General features: G+C 34.1%; 1 long non-coding RNA gene across 1 annotated transcript; it reads left to right on the forward strand.

The window, feature by feature from the left end:
- The first annotated feature begins 11,537 nt into the window (after positions 1 to 11,537).
- LOC133860154 (uncharacterized) lies at positions 11,538 to 12,319 on the forward strand. Its single transcript, XR_009898877.1, has 3 exons — positions 11,538 to 11,601; positions 11,733 to 11,798; positions 11,913 to 12,319. It is a non-coding gene; the product is annotated as an uncharacterized LOC133860154 (long non-coding RNA).
- The last annotated feature ends 371 nt before the right edge of the window (positions 12,320 to 12,690 follow it).

Raw genomic sequence — 12,690 nt, forward strand, 5'->3', positions numbered from 1 at the left:
ATATATGCCAAGGTATCCATCCAACAAGTCACCCAGCTTCACCCAAGACATTGAAAAATACACAATCAGGTTCATATATCATACCTCACAAATTATATGCTAATGTGCTTGTGATAGTTTAAATTGAAACAAATGAATCCTTAGATGCCAAAAGTAAGTAGTAGGACTTTAGAATCAATTTCAGTTGATCATGTGTTCAACATTCTAAGCTCACCAATGAAATTCAAATCACAATTTTTAGATCGACCAAAGTCTTAAAAATAACATGAACATGCAATTTCAAGTGTGTGTGTGTCCCATTACCCCAAACTTAAATTACACATTGTCCTCATTGTGTAGATAGAATGGAAAGATCATACTCGGGAGATGAGAAAATTGGTTGGACTAGGTATGGCTCGAAGCATACCTCCAAACTTGAATGCAAAAACACTTGTCCCTAAAAAACAAAACTAGAAAAACAAAACCAAGGAAAGGAAAACTAAAAAAAATAAAAATAAATAAAAAATAAATAAAAATAAAAATAAAAACTAAAATTAACCACAATAAAACTAAAATTAACCAAAATAAAATGAACAATAATTAAAAACAAAACCAGAATTCTTTAAAGGATATGGATTTGTAGTGCATGCAGTGGCCTCAGTACCACTAATCTGGGCAGATGCGCTTGAGCTCCTAGACTGCTCGAGCGCTTTTGGTAGTAGCTTTTGAGTTTAAACTTGAAGCACCAATCTTTTCTTCTCTTGGACCATAGAGAATGAATTCTACCTACAAAAAGGTAGTTCCTAATTTTCACAAATCGGGGTAAATCACTCTGAGAATTTTCAAACAGTTTCTCATCCGGAAGGGAATCATGAACTGAAATACTATGAGGAAAATACTTAGAGAGTTTTTCTACTTTGATGACCTCAATTTGCTCGTCTAATGGTCCTAACAGACTACTCTCATGGCATCTTGGTAATTCCGGAATAGGAGTTAATGCTGAAGAAGCCTCAGTGCTTACTTCCTTGCCTTTTTCCTGATGTAGATCATGTTTGACCTCAATTTGCTTATCGTTCCCATCTTCCTCCTGATTTTCGACCACTTCTTCACTCCTCAATGTGGTGATAGCTTGCTCATGATAGGAAGAACTCCAATCCTCCACGTAATATCCATTAGGATCAGCCACCAATTGACTTTGAAGCTCTTCTTCTCTTTCTCTTTTAAGGTGGTTGAAGATTTGTTCAGAGTCAGCTTCCATTGGGAATTCGCCCCTCTTTCTCTCACTTAGCTCTTTGGCCAACTGCCCCACTTGTGTTTCCAATCTTTGAATAGCTTGACTTGTATTGGCCTCCAATTTTTTGATAGCTTGACTGGTCTGAGTGTTGCTCTGTTGTTGTGCAGTCATAAATTGGAGTAGAGCACTTTCGAGGTCATTCTTCTTTGGCACTGGATTTGGTTGGACCGCTTGTGGTGGAGGAGCTTGATAATTATTTCCTTGCTGGAAATTCCTTTGCTGCCCTTGTGGATTTTGCACATTTTGATTGTTACTCCATGAAAAATTGGGATGGTTCCGCCACCCTGCATTGTAAGTGTGGGAGTATGGGTTGTTCTTTGGAGGGTAATTATTCTGGCCCACATAATTTGCTTGCTCTTGATCTGTAAATGAAAACATGGGGCAAGTCTCAATGGTGTGGTCAGAATGAGAACATATGGCACATACCTCCACTTGAGCAATCTGTTGAATAGGAGAGATGTTATTAGTAGTCATCACTTTCACTAGTATATCCAGTTTCCTCTCCATGGTAGCCATCTGAGTTTGAACTCCATTATTGCCATTCACTTCATAGACGCCTTTTTCTTTGAGTCCCTGCCTCGAGAAATTAGACTGTTGGCTCCATGCCGAGTTATAGGAATCAGAGTAGAAGTCATTACCCGGTCTAGAGAATGGTATGTTCATATGCTCATAATGATAGTTAGAAAATTGTCTCATTTCAGGACAATTGCTAACATGATGATAATGATTAAGCAATATGCACACGGTCCATGGGGTGTAGGAATATCTCCCCACATGAATAAAATAACAAAAGGAACACAAAAATAAAAATTAAAAATTAAAGGAAAAAAATCTTCTTCTTTTTTTTTTTTTTTTTTTTTTTTTTTTAGATTATCATAAACATAAATAACTAAAATAAAAGGTAAAACTTTAAAAACAAAATTTAACACAATCCCCGGCAACGGCGCCAAAAACTTGTTGTGCAAATATCTACCTAAATAAATAGATAAATATTTGTACGTTTTACTCGCAAGTGCACAAAATCAAAACGATAGTATAGTAGGCAAATACGAGATCATTCCCACGAGGATTGGTAAATTATGCTTAAAAAGAATTCCTTAATAATTGAGACGAGTGAAAAGCAATAAAAATATTAATCAGATCAAATAAGAGAAGAGATAAAAATATTGAAGAAATATAATATGAAATAAGGTAGGGCTTCGATATCCACCGCTAATCATACTCAATTAAGATTCACAATGCCAATGCTACCATTATAACTTGATACTTAATGCTTACCAGCTACAAGGGAATGATATCTTCTCCTAAAGCTATTGATTTCCCTGAGCAACGAGTTAGGCATGGTATCTACTCTAACTCTTTTCTTCATTGAAGGATTTAGCATGGTATCTACTAAGTTGTTCTTCAAGAAAGCATAAATTTATGGAAATCGGTAAACACACTCAGATTGGAACATGGTGTCTATTCCAGTTGTCTTTATGTTGATTAATCCAAGAACCTGTGATGGGATTCTTTTGTTACTTTATTATGCCCAGGACTCGGTCATCCAAATTGACATAAATAACAAATTCATACCACATGCATATGATGATCAAGCATAAACATGAGAGGAATTCAAGAAAATAGGAAATAATCAAGTTAAGCATCAATATATGAATTGTAGCAAAGGCACCAATCGAAAACCTTAACAAGACATAATTAGGGCTTCAATCGAGCCCTAACTAAAGTATAAAATTATATACATACAGAAAATAAATAAAGAAAGAAAATAAAAACAAGAAAGAACCTCCTTCTTGATGTAGCCTTTAATTCTTCCTCAAAGCTTGTATGTCTTTTCTTCAAAGGCTAGAGGCCTATTTATAGGGATTAGAGAAGCTCTAGAAGCTCTAGAATTCCTATTACAATTCTAATTAGGTCTTCTAGTCCAAATAGAATAATTACAAGTCTTTTCCTTTTCTGAAATTTCTATCCAAGTAGGAAAAGGATTCCAAAATTCATACAGATTTATGGTCTTTTATTGCGGGGTGATTTTTGCATGGTAAATGTCTGAATTAGGAAAACCCTATTTCTTATATATTTGTTGAATTTTCTCTTAGCTTTCCAACGCCACAAATTTTGTTGCAATCTGATATTTGAACCGAAAGCTATGATTAAATTACTGAGACATGCTCATTCTGAATTCTTTCCGAAAATAACGAATTTTTGCCAACTTCTCTTTCCTTAAATTCAAAATTGATTGGAATTGAATCTATCCAAAAGTGAGTTTGCTGACTTCATTATAATCTTGTAATTTGATGGATTTTCTTCCAAAACCTGTAAAATACAAGAAAACACAAAAACAACACAAAACATCAAACTATAACAAAACTAAGAGCTTAACATATGAAAATTAAGGGGCTTGAATGTATAACATTCAACACTTATCAATTTACATAAGTCGATCTATGGTTTAAAGCAGGCCCTAAGAGCATGGTTCACTCGGTTATCTCAAGCTCTTCTTGACATTGGCTTCACTGGCTCTCAATTGGATCCCTCTCTTTTCACTTATCATACCACCCATGTTCACATTTGTTTACTGGTTTATGTAGATGATATAATACTCACTGGCAACCACAAGGACACCATTTCATGCATCCTCAGCAAGCTTAAATCAGAATTTGCTCTCAAAGACCTTGGTGCACTCAATTATTTCCTTGGGATTCAAGCTATCTGAGATTCAAATGGCCTCCATCTTCGACAGTCCAAATATATTCATGATCTCCTAGACCGCACTCAGATGACAGATACCAAGCCTTACCCTGCTCCCTGTGTTGCCGGCACCAAAATGTCCAAATTTGATGGTCACCACTGCCTAATCCGACTATCTATCGACACATTGTTGGAGCACTCCAATATGTGACCCTCACCCGGCCAAACATAGCCTATTCAGTCAACCAACTATGTCAACATATGCATGCCCCAACATTAACTCATTTCACAGCCGCCAAACGAGTCTTACGATATCTCAAGGGCTCCATTGATTATGGTCTTCACTACACGAAAGGCCCCATCAAGCTCACTGCATATTGTGACTCGGATTGGGCAGGGAATCCGGATGATCGGCGGTCTACCTCCGGCTTTGGTTTGTTTCTTAGTCCTAATCTCATTTCCTGGTCTGCTAAGAAACAACATATTGTTTCTAGATCAAGCATTGAAGCTGAGTATAGAGCACTATCATTGGCTACTGCAGACATGTACTGGCTGCGTATGCTGCTTAGAGAACTTCATGTCACTCTTCCTTCTCCTCCAGTTCTTTGGTGTGACAACTCAGGGGCTCTTGCTCTAGCTTCCAATCCAGTCCACCATGCCCGCACCAAGCATGTTGAAGTTGACATCCATTTTGTTCAGGAAAAGGTTGCCAATCGGGACATCCAACTCCACTATCTTCCCACTCTTGATCAGTTAGCCGATATCTTCACCAAAGGTCACACACCTGCTCGATTTGGCTTCCTCCGTAACAAACTAATGGTCCTTCCTCCCATCAGTTTGCGGGGGGGTGTTAAGGAAGTGAACCTAGTGGAAAAGAAAATCAGAGTGCAGAGGAAAAACAAGTCAGTGCAGAGGAAAAACAAGTCACTACCGAATAACGGCTAGTAGCCGTTACTCAGCCCTTGCTTTCCTTCGACTACTTTTCTATCCTTTCTCAGCATACATCCTTGGAAGTCAACATGCACATGATCCTAAGATATCAGTTGATTGATCATCAGCATCCTAGATCAGTCTGCACAGCTATCTTGTAGCAGGATTCCCTCCAGGAATTATGCTGCATTTTCTCCTCCTTGTTTCTTGGTTGACTCACGGATCCTCTAGCTCATTAGGACACCTTTTTCTGTTTTTGTTTCCTTTCACATAATTCAGTTGTTGTAAAGTATTGTACTGGCATTTCCAAAACTGGTGTACATTGATCAATATAAATCACACATCTTCTCTGGTTTTGGTCAAGTAACCAAACCAGTTTCTTGTTTAAACTTTCAAATATAACATGCACTCAAAGATCTATGAGAATATATAGTCCACTAGAGTAGCCAATATCTGTCCAAATATCACTCAAAGACCTCGTACGAGTCCTCGTCCTCAAACTCACCCTCTACCCAATCGACTATAATTTAGATTTTTTTTTTTTTTGAACAAATATTTCTTATTAATAGTCTCAAAGCTTACAACCAAAACAAACTCTGAAGACAGAAAAATTAGGGATTAGAAAGTTCCATGATTACAATATCATAAATAAATAGAAAAATTTCTTCCACTCAAACATAATTTATGACACACTAGACCGCTTCCTTAACAAGCGGGTGTGCAGTGAAATTGGCGTCCCGTTTCACAAAATTCACTAGAGATGATTGAAATGATTGTACGTAAGACCCTTTTAATGCCATCCACAAAGTGACCATACCTGCTAGAGTTTGGAGAATCCTCGATCATTATTTTCAATTCTGTCCCTATTTGCTTGGAATCTCGTACGTACGTAAAAAAATGCCAATGTCCTTGCACAGAGTAGCAGCTGCCATTCCAGCCCATGCTTCGGCTATAATAGCATCAGCCAAGCTATCTTGTGTTCTATTACAAGCCATCACCAGTACTAGTCCTCTATGATCTCGAATTATTGCACCAAAACCTATTCGTCCATGCTTAATTAATATCAATCGCTACATCCCAATTAGCCTTATAAAATCCCTAAGGAGGAGCCTGCCAAGCCATACGAATGATCACAGATGTCATCTCATTTCCATCACCATTTGAAGTATTAAGTTTTTTGAAAGAACTTTACACATCAGTAGCTTCTCTTATAATTTGGTTAGGATAACTAAATGAACCCTCATGTATAACTTCATTCCCGCACAACCAAATTTTACCAGCAATAACCGCCATAAGTTCCAAACCGTCGTCATCACATCTTAGCGGGCAAGATGTTGTGACAAGCCTTCCGCAGAAACATCTTTACTAAATTTGGCACTTTGAGGTTCCAGATTGTCTTCCACATAGGGTCATGCAGCCCAAGCCGTGAACTCCCACTTCGGTTGAGAACTTTGAGCTCTTTCTCCATATGGTAAGTACTCTGTATAGTACACATACCGTTAGGGCTGGCTGCCTTAGGAGAGTTAGGCGTCCGCCGAAGGCCCCCAATTTAATAAGGCCTCCAAAAAAAATATATTAATAAATTTTTATTTTTATTTTTTTTTTAAAAAAAAATGTCTTAATTACCATCAATATACATTAATAAGGCCCCAAAATATGGTAAAAATAAAATGAGTAATGATTGAATACCACCCAAAGATACAACTTTTTACCACCTTGTCTATGTGGCAAGGTGGTCCTCTACCTTAATTTATTTTTAAAAAATAAAAAAAAAACTTAAAAAGTAGTGGGGGACCACCTTGCCACATAGGCAAGGTGGTGAAAAGTTGTATCTTTAGGTGGTATTCAATCATTACCCAAATAAAATTAATAAAGGCATTAATACAATGTAGGGCCCAATTTAATAAGGCCCCAAATTACGAAATATCAATAAAGATTTATTTCTTTAAAAAAAAAAAAAATTGAAGGCCTTAATTGAAAAAAGTAGATGGAAAGTCTCCTTTAAAAAAAGAAAAAAAGAAAAAAGAATTAAGTCAGCTGTCCCAACGTTCAAATTTGGCATGCACGCTGGTACCGGTAGAGTCATGAATGGAAGGAATGAATGTCGGCCAATGAAAAATATAGAATGAAAAAAATAAAAAAATAAAAAATAAAAAGTAAAATTAAATGCTAAGAAGAAAGTAGATGAAAAGTCTCTTTCAAAAAATAAGACTTAATTAAGTCCAATTACTGTACGTCCAATTCAAGACTTCCAAGTCTTCAAGAATAACATAAAACCAAATAAATAAATAAATGCTAAGAAGTAAGAAGATAAAAAGTCTCAAATTAAGTTTCCATTTCAGATCATTCTTTATATAAGTTTTCAATTTTTTTATCTCAATTTTCCTATTCAAGTCGATCTTATTTGAATTTGAATTTCTCTCTTCTTTTCCATTTTCATTATTTCTCTATAACTTACTATTCAAGTCTTTAAAATCATTCCATATCTGATCAGTGAAAAAAAAAAAAAAAAAGTTAATTACTAAAAACTCAATCAATCAATTGTATTAATTTTTTTTATTTAATTTTAAGAAATAATTTTACATTAATTTGCCTTTCTTTGTGCAGATTAAAAGTGTTAGATAATTCTATCCTAAAGATTAAAGAGAATTCAAGTTTTGACAAATCAGGTTTTCTCAATCTATTTTTTTAATTTATTTTTATTATAGTCATACTATATGTAATTTTTTTTTTTTGTTATAAATCGTGTTTATTTAATTTGGAAATACTTTTAGTTATAGATGTCTACTAGAAAATTTGCTTGTGGATATGAAAATCTAAAAGCTAAAAACTAAAAAAAAATAAAAAAAAAATAAAAAAAGTCGAAAAATTAATTGAATCTCAGAAAGGATCTTTAAATAAATTTGTTATTTGCACTAAACAAAATATAAATGATAATTTAGTTGAAAAACACATAAATGAACAAGAAATTCATGAAAAAGAGTTAAAAGATAATGAAATAATACAACAAAAAGATGACATTGAAAATAATTATATTGACGTTCAATTATGTAATACAACAATTTTTGAATATAAAAATTTAAGAAATAATTTTGAATCCCAAAAGGCGAGAAGAATGAATTTTGGATAAAAATATAATTTTAAATTAAATAATATTTAATTTAAATTTAATTTTAAATAAAATGCCTCACTTAAACTTCTCGCCTAAAACCTCCAAATATATCGAGCCGGCCTGTATCCTGTTAGTTGCGCCCCGCCAAACCTGCATGTCTTGGGATTGTAAGGGGCTCAAAGGAATATTAAGAATAACCTTAGCTTTTGACTCCTGAAATAGCTCATAGATCAACTCCTTGTTCCAGCACTGCAAATCAGAGTCAATAAGTGTATTTATCTTAATTAGTGTCTTCAGGTAGAGAATTCCTTGGTGATTGGACAGAGATAGAGGTTGGAGTAGGTAGTCATTGGTCTCCTCATATCCTGATGTTTTGTCCATTACCCACTCTCCACATTAACGCTTTCTGCAAGGTAGGAAGGGCTGATTTGATACTCCGCCACTACAAGAAAAATGGTCTTTAGCGACGACCCTGAGTCGACACTATAGCCCTTAAAGTGGTTGCTATTTACTATTAGCAACGACTTTGGTCGTCGCAAAAGTGGTCGCTAAAACATCGTCGTTAAAGACTAAATACCGACAACTTTTTATTTCGTTGCTGATAATAACTATTAGCGACAACAATTGTCGTCGCTATTATTACAAATAATGGTTGCAAAAATGCCTCCCGAGATACAATATCGTTGCTAATGATGTACACATTAGTGACGATATTGTGTCGTCGCTAATGGTACACAACAGCAACGACATTGTGTCGTCTCTAATAGTGCACACAACAGCGACGACATTGTGTCGTCCTTACACTACAAAAAATTTAGATTTTAGTAATGTGAATATTTTCATGGGTTACTAATATTAGTAACGTGCTAACAATTCGCACGTTACTAAAAACTTTAGTAACCTGATAATTTTAACACATTATTATTTAGTAACGTGCGAAAATATGCACGTTGCTATTTAGTAATATGCGAACATTTGCACGTTACTAAATTTGGGACGTACTTAAGTAGTAACCCTAAAATTTTGTATGTTACTACATTAGTAACGTGCAAAATTTAGCACATTACTATTTAGTAACGTGCTAAAATTTCCACGTTACTATTTAGTAACGTGCTAAAATTTGCACGTTACTATTTAGTAACGTGCGAAAATTTACACGTTACTAAATATTATGTCAATATAATTTATTTAAAATAATAAAATTTTAAATAATTAGTAAACTGACTAATTTTGCACATTACCAAATTTAGTAACACACAAATTGTTTGCACATTATTGAATTAGTAACGTGCAAAATTAGTAACGTGCAAATTCTTGCACATTACAAAAATAGTAACATGCGAAATTCTTGCACGTTACTAAGTTGGTACAAAAAAAAAATTAAATTTTAAATTATTAATGACGTGTCAATTTAACACTTCACTAAATAATAATTATCTATCATGTCGATCATGATTTACCATGATTGATCGGAAGATCTATTGATCCTATTGATTTATCATGATCGATCGGATGATTTATCATGATTGATCGGATAATCTATCCGATCCATCATGATAGATCAATAGGATCGATAGATTATCCGATTGATCATGATAAATCAATAGGATCGATAGATCATCCGATCAATCATGGTAGATTATCCGATCGATCATTGTCGATCAATAGGATCGATAGATCATCCAATCAATCATGGTAGATCATCTAATCGATCATGATAGATCAATAGGATTGATAGATCATCCGAATCATGATAGATCAATATGATCGATAGATCATCCGATTAATCTTGGTAGATTATCCAATTGATCATTGTCGATCAATAGGATCGATAGATCATCCAATTAATCATGGTAGATCATCTAATCGATCATGATAGATCAATAGGATTGATAGATCATCCGATCGATCATGATAGATCAATATGATCGATAGATCATCCGACCGATCATGATAGATCAATAGGATCAACAGATCATCTGATCGATCGTGTAGATCAATAGGATCGATAGATCATCCGATCAATCATGGTAGATCATCCGATCGATCATGATAGATCAATAGGATCGATAGATCATCCGATCAATAATGGTAGATCATCCGATCAATCATGATAGATCAATATGATCGATAGATCATCCGATCAATCATGGTAGATCATCCGATCAATCATAATATATCAATAGGATCGATAGATTATCTTATGGATCATGATAGATCATCCAATCGATCATGATAGATCAATATGATCGATAGATCATCCGATCGATCATGATAGATCAATATGATCATCCGATCGATCACGATAGATCAATTGGATCGATAGATCATCTAATCAATCATGGTAGGTCATCCGATCACTCATGATAGATCAATATGATCGATAGATCATCCGATCAATCATGATAAATCAATAGGATCGATAGATCATGATAGATCAATAGGATCGATAGATCATCCGATCAATCATGGTTCATCCGATTGATCCTATTGAAGTATTATGATCGATTGGATGATCTACCATGATTGATGGGATGATCTATCGATCCTATTGATCTATCATGATCGATAGGATGATCTATCATGATCGATCGAATGATTTATCGATCCTATTGATCTATCATGATCGATTTGATGATCTACCATGATCGATCGGATGATCTATCGATCCTAATGATCTATCATGATTGATTAGATGATCTACCATGATCGATCGAATGATCTATCGATCCTATTGATCTATCTTGATCGGATGATCTACTATGATTGATCGGATGATCTAATATGTTAGTTTAACATACTATATAAGGCAAAAATGGATTTTTTTTAATGAGACAAAAATGTTTAGAAATTTGAAAAAAAATAAAATAAAAATAACTTTTTTAAAAACAAATTAACAAAATTAAAATTAAAAAAAGAAGAAGAAAAAGAACGATTTTTTTTAAACTCAAAATTTACTTAAAATTAAAAATAAAAAACCAATTTTTCAAAAAAAAAGTTATTTTAAAAAAACGAATTAAAAAAATTAAAGAAAAATAGAAAACAAAAAATAATTTATTTAAAAAAAAAACCGAAAAAATACATAATAATTATGAACACAATTTTTTTTAGAAAAAAGAAAACAAACGAGAAATAAAAAAGAAAAACCTGTTTTTTATTAAATTAAAAAAACGAAAAATAATTTTTCTTTAAAAAAAAAAACAAAAAAAATATATATGAAAATTAAGAAGAAAAAAAACCAATATATATATATATATATATATATTCAAAAAAATGAATTAAAAAATCAAAAAGCTCATGATTGAGCCTTTTGGGGGAAGGGGGGGAGGGGGTGCAGGGGTGCACGCGAGACACGAAAATTTTCTTGTCCCGCGCGCGCCTCACCCCCAAAAGTTAATTTTTTTTTGTTTTTTATTTTTTCAATGTTTTTTTTCGTTTCTTTCTAAATAGCCTGTACTCTCTCTCTCTCAACTTCATTTGATTCATTTCTCATTTCTTAGAACTCTCGTCTCTCCTCTCTCTCTCTCTCTGGTCTTTGTTTCCAATATTTGATTTACTAAAATCTGCTACAATTTTAAAGAGAAACAAGAAGAAAAAGGTACCTTACTCTTCTCCATTTTCTTCTTCTCCGTCTTTGTGGTTTCTATTTCTTTTCTTTTCTTTTTTTTTTTTTTTTTTTTGCAAATTTTGTGACATATCTCAGCTCTGTCTCTCTTGTCTTTGTTTCAGATTTTGGTTTATTTATTGCAATTATTGAAATCTACTTCAATTTTAAAGAGAAACAAGAAGGAAAAGGTACCTTACTCTTCTCCCCTTTCTTTTTCTTTGTCTTTGTGGGTTTCCATTTCTTTTATGTTTTTGTTTTTTTGCAAATTTTGTTAATTCATATCTTTGGGGTTGAATTTGCAGATGTCCAGGAGTTTTATCAGTTGTGAGATCCCGATGGGTCATTTTTAATTTCTTATACTTCATCTCCTCCGGATTTTTTTTTTTTTGAAATATATTTTGTTTTGTGCGACTCCGGCTCCCAAGTCGACTTCATGTTCATCCCACCGGAAATATCGACTCTGGTCAGACCCAGTACATGGCTGCCACCCTCTCCATCCAGCCCTTCTTCGGTGGGTTAAGGATGGAGCTATGGGGCTTCTTCACTCTGCCAGTGGCCAGAGTGGACTTTCGGACAGTCTTTGTGCCCAAATGCTTCGTCAGCACCTTGCCTCCGGTGGACTTGCAAGTGGTTTGCTTGGTGAGGGGCACTGAAAGAATGGCCGGATCTGAAAAAATAGTCGGATTTGAGCTAGTAGGAGAGATGAGGAGAGGGGTGCGTTGGGGGTAAACATTTCCTTTTTTTTTTCTATTTTTTTTTTTTTATAATTTTAGTAACGTGCGAACACACGTTACTAAAAATAATATATATATATATATATATATATATATATATATATTTAAATATACTTTAGTAACGTGTGATTTTTTTTTTTAATTTTTTTTTTATTAAAAGTTAGTAACGTTCAAAAGTGTTACACATTATTAAAATTATTTTAGTAACTATGGGATTAGTAACGTGAAAATCACGTTACTAAAGTAAGGTTACTACACTTTAGTAACGTGAAAAAGGGTTTTGCACATTACTAAAGCAACGTTACTAAAATCTGAATTTTGTGTAGTGTTAATGGTGCACACAACA

This window comes from Alnus glutinosa, chromosome 2 (assembly GCF_958979055.1).
Source record: "Alnus glutinosa chromosome 2, dhAlnGlut1.1, whole genome shotgun sequence".
Lineage (NCBI taxonomy): Eukaryota > Viridiplantae > Streptophyta > Magnoliopsida > Fagales > Betulaceae > Alnus > Alnus glutinosa.